This window comes from Aulonocara sp. 'chitande type north' Nkhata Bay, linkage group LG9, assembly GCF_057382095.1.
Source record: "Aulonocara sp. 'chitande type north' Nkhata Bay isolate Kocher_YH1m ecotype deep benthic linkage group LG9, A_spYH_male_GT1.1, whole genome shotgun sequence".
Lineage (NCBI taxonomy): Eukaryota > Metazoa > Chordata > Actinopteri > Cichliformes > Cichlidae > Aulonocara > Aulonocara sp. 'chitande type north' Nkhata Bay.
In genome coordinates, this window is record NC_141352.1 from 30,936,470 (window position 1) to 30,948,068 (window position 11,599).

The 11,599-nt window shown below is 45.3% G+C and overlaps 1 pseudogene; it reads right to left on the reverse strand.

Annotated features, from left to right (window-relative positions):
• Nucleotides 1-4,470: 4,470 nt before the first annotated feature.
• On the reverse strand, nucleotides 4,471-8,310 carry LOC147322451 (uncharacterized; annotated as a pseudogene).
• Nucleotides 8,311-11,599: the final 3,289 nt, after the last annotated feature.

An 11,599-nucleotide genomic window follows, 5' to 3' on the forward strand; every position in this document is an offset into this window, starting at 1 on the left:
AGTGGTCTTGTATGTCTTCCATTTTCTGATGATTGCTCCCACAGTTGATTTTTTCACACCAAGCTGCTTGCCTATTGTAGATTCACTCTTCCCAGTCTGGTGCAGGTCTACAATACTTTTCCTGGTGTCCTTCGAAAGCTCTTTGGTCTTTTTTTTTTTTCTTTTTTTTTCTTTTGGAAGTGACATCAGAAACAGCAGCATGTGACATCACGTGATGGCGGAGCTTCAGTTCATCCTTTGTCATCCTTTTTTTTTTTTTTTTTTTTTAATAGGACAGGGGGAAAGAATGAAAGAAAGAGGGGGAGAGGAAGAAAGAAAACCAAAGGGGAGAAGAGATGGTGAGAAGGGGGGGAAGAGAGAAAAAAAAAACAAAAAGAAAAACAAAAAAACTCCTGGGTCACCTGTATGGAGAGAAAGAAAAACAAAAAAACCAGGGGAGACAGCAAACAACAAAGAGCAACATAATAAAAAAAAAAAAAAAAAGCACCATCACAATAAACTAGCTAGTCATAGATATCAATAGTTACTAAATAATAAACGATATTGTGCAGCACGCAAGATAGACAGCGCACAGTGTGCTTTGAGGCAGCAGCCAAGAAAGCTGTAGTCCGCATCTGTGAATACCCATGTGTACACCTGTGTGCATACCTGTGTGGATCAGCATGCTTGCATTCCAAAGGTTTCTCCATGTAATGATCTGCTAGAGAGTGTGGGGAGCCACAGCCCTGTCCTCTATGGTATCAAGCAGGTATGGAGGAGATCAAAACTCCAGACATCCAGAGGCCCCCAGAACACAAGAGACCAAGGAAGACCCACAGAGGGGCAGCCGCGCCACTGTCCCAGTAAGAGCTAAGGAGAGTCCCAGATGAGAGCTCATTCAGCAGCCGCGGAGCAGAAGCCAGGGGGAGTTGCAGTGACGCGCCCGTGAGCTCCGCCGGCAGCCAGCTGTGCCTGAGTGACCGAGCCCCAGGCCGAGAGGCCGGGGGCACCCCACCTCCAAAGTGGCCCGAGCGAGCCCCAATAAGCGGCCGCCAAGGAGTGAGCCGGTGTGTACCCGGACGCCCACCCCCAGATCCTTCGAAAGCTCTTTGGTCTTGGCCATGGCGGAGTTTGGAGTCTGACTGTTTGAGGCTGTGGACAGGTGTCTTTTATACAGATGATGAGTTCAAACAGGTGCCATTCATACAGGTAACGAGTGGGGGACAGAAAAGCTTCTTACAGAAGACGTTACAGGTCTGTGAGAGCCAGAGATTTTCCTTGTTTGAGGTGACCAAATACTTATTTTCCACCCTAATTTATGAATAAATTCTTTACAAATCCTACCATGTGGATTCATGGATTTTTTTTTTCACATTCTGTCTCTCACAGTTGAAGTGTACCTCTGGTGCAAATTACTGACCTCTGTCATCATTTTAGGTGGGGGAACTTGCACAATCGGTGGCTGACTAAATACTTTTTTGCCCCACTGTATATATATATATATATTACAGTATATCTGTATAGTTTGTGTAGTTTATCAACTGACTTTAAAGTATAAATTACGCATGCAACTTGTAAGAAATGGGTATGGTCATATATATGTATGTTTTCAATATAATGTGTATTCTTATATATATTCAATTCAGTAATACTTTATTAATCCCAGAGGGAAATTAGGTGTTGTTGCAGCTCAGACTAATCAAGTCTTCAAAGAGTTGTTGAAGACCACAATCACTGTGGGAAGGAAGGATCTCTGCCTTGCCTTGAAACTGAAGTCTCTTCTGTGTCAACTTATTCGGGCTTTGTGGCTTCAGTTGAGGTATTATTTCAGCTTTTCTAATGCTAATCAGCTGCTCCAGTTTGTAAACCCGCTTGTTCCCATGATTACGCATCATAACTCATCATCATTATTCATCTATGTATTACTTTTATGTATTAGTCATCTATTTGTTGTAATCATCTATCCTTGTTTATTACACAAAACAAATTATATTATCAAACTTCTGGCCACACAGTGCTGATATTCATTGCACATGCCCATATTAACCTTAACCAGAGGGTTTAAAAAAACAACAATGTTTACATACCATATCTGCTTCTGCCGTGGCCTGGTGGACAACAAATTGGTCAAGGGTTCCTCTTTCTTTCACGACCCTCATATTCATCATGTGCCCACAAGTACACAGCAAATTCAAAAGTGTTAAATGTTTTGGTGTTAATAGTCTTCTTGCAAAAGTAGAGTTAATTTTACTCTAAGCAGAGTCACATTCTTTTAATGTAACTCTGAGGTGTAAAATGATAGTAGTTAAAATCGAGTGTTAAAAATGAGTGTTTCTATGTCAAATCTGGAGGTGTTACAATGGAAACATTAACTCTTGACCTCTTAACTCTGAACTCCTAGAGGGGCTATGACACCAACAGAGTAAATTCACAGACTCCGCCCCCAGCACGGCTCCAATCGAAGCTGAAGTGAAGCCGTTTCAGAACATTTTGCTCTACATATTCGAGTTGTTTGCCATGCTTGGTAAGTCATTTTTTCAAATATTGTTTCAATTATTATTATGAGCTTTTACTTCTGTGGCTCTTTGGAGTTGAGACAAAGCTGTGTGGAAGGCAGTAGCCATGTTGCTCGGTGATAGCATAATATTCTGTTTTAGCTAGCTGAAAGGTATTGTTTGCGGGCAAATACCACAGCCTTGAAAAAAAGCTTGCATGTGAATTTTCAGTCAAACTTTTGGTCAAATACACCTAAAACAATGTCTAGAATGTGAAATGTTGGTATAATGGTGCTACTTGAAGCCTGAAAACGATCGCCCATGAAAAAAAAAAAAAAAAACAAAAAAAAAAAACACACGAGCAAACAGCAGTAGCAGACGTCCTGACTGGATTATACGTTAGCATAGATCCCTCCAGAGTTTTGTGCACACGGTTTAGGTAAAAATGAAAAAGGTTGAGGTTTTACATTTAGTTCAGTATTACCTGTTGCCTGTGTCTTCTTTTGGGAAAATACTTTACACAAGTAGTGGCTCAAAGAGGATTCCTTTTTTTTTTTTTTTTACTGTGCTGCAATTGTTTACTGGATTATTTGTGCCGTTAATTAGTGTCAACTAATTTTTATTCAATCTCCGCACAGGATATGCTTGTGAAGATGGAATATGGGGGAGAGCAGAAGTGCGTTGAAGTTCCACAAAGGGATGAATGAAGGACATGCATATTGTATTGAAGAAATAAGTGATGAGAATGCTGTTATTTGCATTTACCATGTCAGACCTTTTGATAAACAAAATTCTAATGAAAGTGAGAACATGTATACTGTTACATCTTTCAGAAAATGTTTTGAAATTGTGGTGCACAGTTCAGAATAAATGTTTTTCAAAAACCATTGCATCTTTTTAGTAAATGTTCATTTCCAAAAGAAATTTCTAGAAGTTCAGAACAGTAAAATTCCTGCTTTTTAGAATGAATTAGAAGATAACTCTTACGTAGTTAAACTAAAATACTCTTTGAGAGTTAATATATAAACTCTTAACACCCAGTGTTAAATTATCAACTCCAGACAGATTTGGTGTTTAACACTAAATCAGAGTTAACGTACCAACTCTCCAAAAAGAGTTAAATTAACACTCTCTGGTGTGGACCCATATACTTTAATAGTGTTGAAATCAAATCCGACAGTGTTAATTTGGACATGCTGGATTTGCTGTGTAGAAGCATGCTGCTTAACGTCAGTCAGTCCACCATGGCAAATGGAAAAAGTGCACCGGCACAATGTGCAGTGCGCTTTATACGTGTTATCGCGCACTTTTCCCAGCCAGTTGTTTTCATTTTCCCATTCCTCCCTGTATTTTTGCAACCTTTTTTTTTTCTTTCTAGGAGGGGAACAAGCACTGTTGTTCAAAGGTGTACTGTCGTCCCAGAGTCGCGCCGCAGTGTCAGTGTTTGTCTCTCTGTTGGCCATGCTGATCATCTGTTGTCTTCCGGTATCTTCTCCGCACGCGACCTTTCCTCGACCAATTAGATAAGCGGTAATCTGAATTGTTATACTCGTGCTAAGTGTGCTGTCAGCTCATTGGTATCAGAGCAGGAGAGGGGCTGGGAATTATGTTTTCAAACAAAGCGTTAAATCCATTAAAATTTTAGACTTTTTGTGATTCTCCCTGTATTACGGGACAAAGTGCGTCCCTTATTAGCTCAATACGGGACGTGTACTTTTGTTTCTAAATACGGGACGATTCCGTATTTTAAGGGACGGTTGGCAACCCTACGCGTAGCGGACGAGAATGTCAGGCTCAGGAGGGACTCGGAGGCAGACCGTCACTTAAGTTCGTGATTTATTTACACACACAGACACCAGGTGCGAACATATACGGGTGAGGGGGCACAGGAAGAGGGTCTCCGGGGAACACAGGCACGGGAAGAAGAGGGCTAGGTACAAAATCCACTGAAGCTCAGGTAGCTCGGACTCCGGCTTTAGCTCACCAACGGCGGTCCTCAGGCTGGCGAGAATTCTGGCACAGAGAGGAAAGGCAGGTAAGTAGTGGCACGACAGAAACTCGAAAAACGGCTCAGATAGGTGATGACACTGACGAGTGTTACACAATAATCCAGTGAGGAAGCACTCTCAGCAGCCGCCTTAAGAAGTGGGTGAGATGATTGCTTGCAGGTGTCCGAGCCAGGGGCTGGAGCCGTCACGACTCCGCCCCGGTAGAGCGCAGTGCGCGGGAGGGGAGAGAGAGAGATGCAGCACAACAAAAACACTTGTAGCCATACAGAGTCAGCCGAGAAGGCACAGGGTCATGACAGAGAAAGAGCTTCAGACTGCGGTCCAGCGGCAGATAAGCCAATATCAAAGGAAATAGGAAAATTATCTGAAATCCCAGCGTCATTTATATCCTTAATACAGATATCCAGGCCATATGTAAAGACCAAGTCCAAAATATGGCCTTTAACGTGGGTTGGTTCATTTACCCACTGAAGGAGGTCCATTAAAGAATAGGTTAAAAGAGTCCATTAAAGCAAGAAAGTCTTTAGCAAGTAGGTCATCCTTACAACAGATGTGTATGTTAAAATCACCAAGAATAAGAACAGAATCATATTTAAAAAGAACGGAACCCAAGAAGTCAGCAAAGTCCGAGATAAAACACTTGTTATATTTGGGCGGTAGACCAACACACACAGAGTGATCGTGGAAGCAGTCATCTCCAATAACTGACCTTCAAAACTAGCAAAGTTAGGCGAGGAAAGTTGCCGAACATTATATACGTTTTTAAAAACTGCAGATTGAAGCTGAAAAAAAGGGCGAGAGAGAAGGTGAGAGAAAGAAAAAACTTTTGTTCTCCAGCGACTTGCGTCGTTTCGTTCGCGACAGACATATCACTACTATTGAATAAGTATTACTGGAAACCTGAGTCAGAGAGACTGCACCACCACTTTTCTAATTTAACCACCACATACACAGACACATACTTCTTCAGAGAAGAGAGTGAAACATTCAAAGCGACAGCTTCTTGTGATCCTCTTCAAATAACAGTCAGAGGCAATGTTCCCTCTAATTTTTAATGTGTCTGAGCGAACACACAAACTCCCTGAGCAATCCCTTGGACCACTGTGAGCGACATCATGTCACGGATTGCCGGGGCAAGCCGTGTGGAATTGTAGAAAGGGACCAAAAGGCGGCAGCTCTGGTGCAGGTGAGTGTTTATTCACAGAGGTGGGTAAGTACAAACAACGGTGGCGACAAAACATGAAACTGGAAACCTAAACTGGGTAAACTAATAAGACAAACCAGAAACGAGGATGCAGGGAGGTCCGGAGAAATACATACGGGAAGACGCAGGGAGACCGAGGGGAAACAACACAGACGAACCAGCAATTACTATGACAGAAGACACAACTTAAATACACTCAGAGAACACAGGGAGATTACATACAGGTGGGAACACAGCTGGGGGTGATCACGTGACGAGAGTAGGGAGACAAACTGAAACACTCACATAAGACGCAGACCTTCACAATAAAACAGGAAACACATACACGCAATGACATAACACACCAACTTAACACAGACTGGGGGACACAGAACATAGGAACATGAACCATGAAACAGAAGAGTATAAACACCCAAGGTAACCAAAACCACAGAATACTAATAAACTAAACAAACACGGAGTCGCAGACTCCGGATCATGACAGGACCCCCCCCCCCCTCCCCCTCAAAGGCTGGCTCCAGACAGCCCAACAAGAAAAACAGCCAGAAAAAACAGAAAACAACCCGACCAGGGCGGGCAGCGGGGGTCCAGGACGGAGGGCTCGAGGCAAAACAAAACAGGAGCACCAGAAGGCCAGAAGACAAAAAGAGAAACAAAACACGAGACCCAACCCAAGAAAACCAATGAAACGAAACACACCACAGCCCAAGAAAAATGGAGTCCAAAACAGAAAAGTTCAGGGGGCCGACAGCACAGGAGTCCAAAACAGTTCAGGGGGCCGGCCAGGGGGCCGACAGCACAGGAGTCCAAACAGTTCAGGGGGCCGACCGTGCGGACGGCAACGGCGGCGACGTGGACACAGTTCGGGGGGCCGGCCGTGCAGAAGGCAACGGCGGCCACTCAGGCGAAGAGGGTCCGGGGGCCGGCCGTGCGGAAGGCAACGGCGGCGACGAGGGAGACGACGGAGCAGTTCAGGGGGCCGACCGCGCGGAAGGCAATGGCGGCAACTCAGGCGATGGTGATCCGGACCAGGCGAAGCACAGGCAGAGGCCGGACCAGGCGAAGCACAGGCAGAGGCCGGACCAGGCGAAGCACAGGCAGAGGCCGGACCAGGCGAAGCACAGGCTGAAGCCAGACCAGGCGAGGCTGAAGGCCCTGGAGCTGCAGCAGGCGAGGATGATGATGGAGCTACAGCAGGCGGCTGGGCAGGCTGAACGGGCCCCTCGGACCCTCCAGCGGAGGCAGGAGGCTGAACGGGCCCCTCGGACCCTCCAGCGGAGGCAGGAGGCTGAACGGGCCCCTCGGACCCTCCAGTGGAGACAGGAGACGAAGGCCGGAGCGGTCTCTTGGACCCCCCAGCGGAGACTAGAGACGAAGGCCGGAGCGGTCCTACGGACCCTCCAGCAGAAGTCACCACTAAGCCAGCAGCCATGGAGTCCTCTGGCAAACACGAAGGCAACTGGCGATGCACTGAGCACTGGCTCTGCCCAGGCAACGCTGACATGGTGCAGTTCTCAGGTGGCTGCATAAACTTCAGGGGTCCAGAATCAGCCGGGGACTGAGACCTAGCCTCTGGGGAAGCCCTGGAGCGGCAAACTGTGCCAATGGCGGCTGAACCATGAAAAGCACCTTGAGGTGAAATTAGACTTTCTCCCTGCATGGAGTGAATGAGTGAAACCGGTGATACTGGAGCCAGAGCTACGGGTAGCGGGGGCACTGGAGCTACTGGGGCCTGCGCCACAGGCGGCACTGGAGCTACTGGGGCCTGTGCTACAGGCGGCACTGGAGCTACTGGGGCCTGCGCTACAGGCGGCACTGGAGACTGAACTGAGGGGGACACTGGAGACTGAACTGAGGGGGACACCGGAGACTGAACTGAGGGGGACACCGGAGACTGAACTGAGGGGGACACCGGAGACTGAACTGAGGGGAACACTGGAGACTGAACTGAAGGGGGCACTGGAGACTGAACTGAAGGGGGCACAGGAGACTGAGCTGAGAGGAGCACTGGCTGCGGGGGAGCTAACTGAGCTGAGAATGGCTGCGGGGGAGCTAATCGAGCTGAGAGTGGCTGCGGGGGAGCTAACCGAGCTGAGAGTGGCTGCGGGGGAGCTAACCGAGCTGAGAGTGGCTGCGGGGGAGCTAACTGAGCTGCCGGTAGCTGCACAGGCGATAAGCAGCTCGCATTGACATCCCTCACACAAAACGCAGCCCCTGAATGAACAGTCATGCAGTCCAAAAATGAAAAAGAGTCCTCACTCACCACAGCCGGCGATTTAGAAGCCCGAACGTCCGGCTGTGGGGTGGCGCGCTTGCGGCGCGATCGGCGTTTCCTCTCCGCAGACGGCTCCGACGGGCCGGGCAAGATCACATCCGGCGAGTCGGGCAGCGAGGCAGGAGTGGCTGAGAGAAGGTGGGGTGTGTGCCGGAGAAAAGCCTGCACGGTCGGAGGAAGCGAAGTTAGAAGCCATGGCAGGCCGGAAAAGAGCCGTTGTAGCCGACTTTCCACGGCGCGGCGAAGCTCCTCTGGAGGGTCCTCAAGCCACAGCCAGAGGAGAATCTCCACGTTATATGTAACGTCGTCCCGGAGCTCCTCGGACGGATTTACTGCCGCTGGGTCCATGGTGGCTGGTTCGTACTGTCACGGATTGCCGGGGCAAGCCGTGTGGAATTGTAGAAAGGGACCAAAAGGCGGCAGCTCTGGTGCAGGTGAGTGTTGATTCACAGAGGTGGGTAAGTACAAACAACGGTGGCGACAAAACATGAAACTGGAAACCTAAACTGGGTAAACTAATAAGACAAACCAGAAACGAGGATGCAGGGAGGTCCGGAGAAATACATACGGGAAGACGCAGGGAGACCGAGGGGAAACAACACAGACGAACCAGCAATTACTATGACAGAAGACACAACTTAAATACACTCAGAGAACACAGGGAGATTACATACAGGTGGGAACACAGCTGGGAGTGATCACGTGACGAGAGTAGGGAGACAAACTGAAACACTCACATAAGACGCAGACCTTCACAATAAAACAGGAAACACATACACGCAATGACATAACACACCAACTTAACACAGACTGGGGGACACAGAACATAGGAACATGAACCATGAAACAGAAGAGTATAAACACCCAAGGTAACCAAAACCACAGAATACTAATAAACTAAACAAACACGGAGTCGCAGACTCCGGATCATGACACATCAGACATGTGCACTGTGGTCACGCCACCATCTAATCCATCCAAGTGACATGGTTTATTAAAATAATCAAATTACAGCATTTACATTTATGTTAGACTACTTTTCATTAACTGCTTTAGCCCACTTACAATGAAAATGTAAAAAAATCTAGTCATTGACCTGTGCAGTATGTTAACACTATTGGAAGTAAAAAAAAACTTGAACTTTTTAACTATATGTATATATATAAATATATATATATATATATATATATATATATATATATATATTAGGGGTGCAACGATACACAAAATTCACGGTTCGGTTCGGTTCGATACTTTGGTGTCACGGTTCGATATTTTTTTGATACAAAAAAAATCTTCATGCCTTTTTAATTTGTCATTTATTAAAATTATAAATATATATTTTAACTCAAAAGTACAGTTTTTAAATTTAACCCTAACCCTTGTGCGTGTTTTTTATTTTGACAGCGAATGCGCACCTGCGGACCACTTATGTGCAGCCCTGGTTATTTAGCTCATCATATTGCAGCCACAGAAATTATTTTGTCCATGAAACCATAAAGCTGCACTTTCTTTTTGCCTTATAGTCTGATTTGTCATAACTTCTCCGTTTTATGGTAAGCTTTTCTTTGGCTGTCACTTCTTCACCCTGACCTGTCTTATTTGGCTCAGCAGAACTAAAATATATATACTGCTGATTTTACACGCGCACTCACATAAGCTCAGCGATTCTCTGCGCGATCAACCTCTCACATGTTTAAGCTTGCTGCGGGAGATTTCACTTGTCATGTTTGCATATAAGCTAACGATTAATAAGACGATGTCAGAGGAATTGGTGCGCAAATTATCATCACTCACCAATCAGTGCTGTCGCTCTCTATACACAGTTCGCACGATTGCAAAGTGAAAGCAAAAAAACAAGCGCAAATTCAAACGCGATTTCAATATGTCACATATTGACAGTGGCTCACCGATGCCAATGACATAATTACCCAGCTACATTTCTGAAAGAATGCAAAAGCATTGACATATATTTTTCCTTCCTACAATAGCCCAACGGGCAGGGAAGAGATAGATTTTGGTAGCCCGACTGAAAAAATCGCTAGCTCCGGGACATCGGGCTAGCGATATTGCAAGCCCTGTATCTGATTGAGGAATCACTCATCTTTGGAAAAGAGTTTATTACAGAGAAATGTCTCTTTCCAAAATAAAAGCTATACTATCCGCTTCTTCTGGGCTATATTCTCAGCAGCATAAGGAGAATCATGTGCTAACAGGTGTCTAAATGACTCGGCTAAAGTTAGTAGCATGCTTGTTGTTTTTGTCTTTGTACTAGGATGATGTCGGCGTAAATGTGCAGTCATATTCGTTGTGTTCCCACTAGTGCTTTCAGGTTAATCTCGTTGAAATGACCTTAACACCACAACACGGCAAATCTCCGTTAACGAGCTACCGCCGATCGCCCCGTGCATGGGGCTAGACGGCCAACACGTTAACGAGCTAACTGCGCTAACACACTAGTTCCCACCCATGTAATTGAGCATTGCATGGCATATCCAACATACTGTTTTACTTTAGTCCATGACTCGCTTACCTTCAGGGTCATACGTCACATGAAAACCAAAATAATTCCAAACGCCAGATCTGAATGAGGGTGGGGGAGGTGCCCTGCGCTCTTCCTTCTGACTATGCTGTCTGTGTGGAGCACTCAGTGGATCTGCGCTCGACAGTGCAGCCTAGGCGGAGTAGTTGAACGCAGATTCACTGAGCGCTCAACACAGACAGCATCGTCAGAAGGAAAGTTGATAAAATAAATTACAAATGTTGTATTGTTCGATACATATGCGTACCGAACCGAAAGCACTGTATCGAACGGTTCAATATCGATACGAATATCGTTGCACCCCTAATATATATATATATACATATATATACATATATATATATATATGTATATGTAAAGCTCTGACTTGTATTATGAGTATGACTATGTGGTCTAGTAGCTGCAAAGTTTTTTGCAGCTATTTTTTTTTTAAATGCAGCCAATGCGCTTTTAAACAAACATTTCAAACTATTTACAGAACAATCAGCTGTTCTGCATCAAATCTGATGCCACACAAATTATTTGTGCCACTCCAAAAAATAATTTCTGTCCACTATGAGATAAAGGAGAGCGTCACAAGCCTGATACCTGCAAGCCTGACAACAGGAGATGTATCACTCCTGTAACACCTGTAACAATCAGCAGTGGCCTCATTGTTCTGACACACACAACAAAACTATTGACTACACTACACACTAACTACACAAGATTTGCGCTAAACGTCTCAAATTTCTCACATCTCAAAACACCGCCGTCACTCCTAAAACTTCCCCCCGTTTCTTAACAACTAGATGCCACGTTGCCATATCATTTTTTGATTGGTCGACATGGTACTTTTTTCGACCAATAGGAAAGGCTGGGGGTTTTTGGTTTTGTTTTTGCTCACAGGTGGAGAGTGCTTGCATTTTCCTTATAAAACGCCGTTTTTACCGTTTCTTCCCGCAGTAAATATAAACAACAATAGTATTCAGGAAGAAAACCAAGCATTTCATATATTTTTTATCATAACTTTTACGTGGCCTATCAACACAAAATCAAAACTGGTATAAAGTCCACACTTTTTCTGTCAATTGTTCCGTCTGTCCTGCTCACATC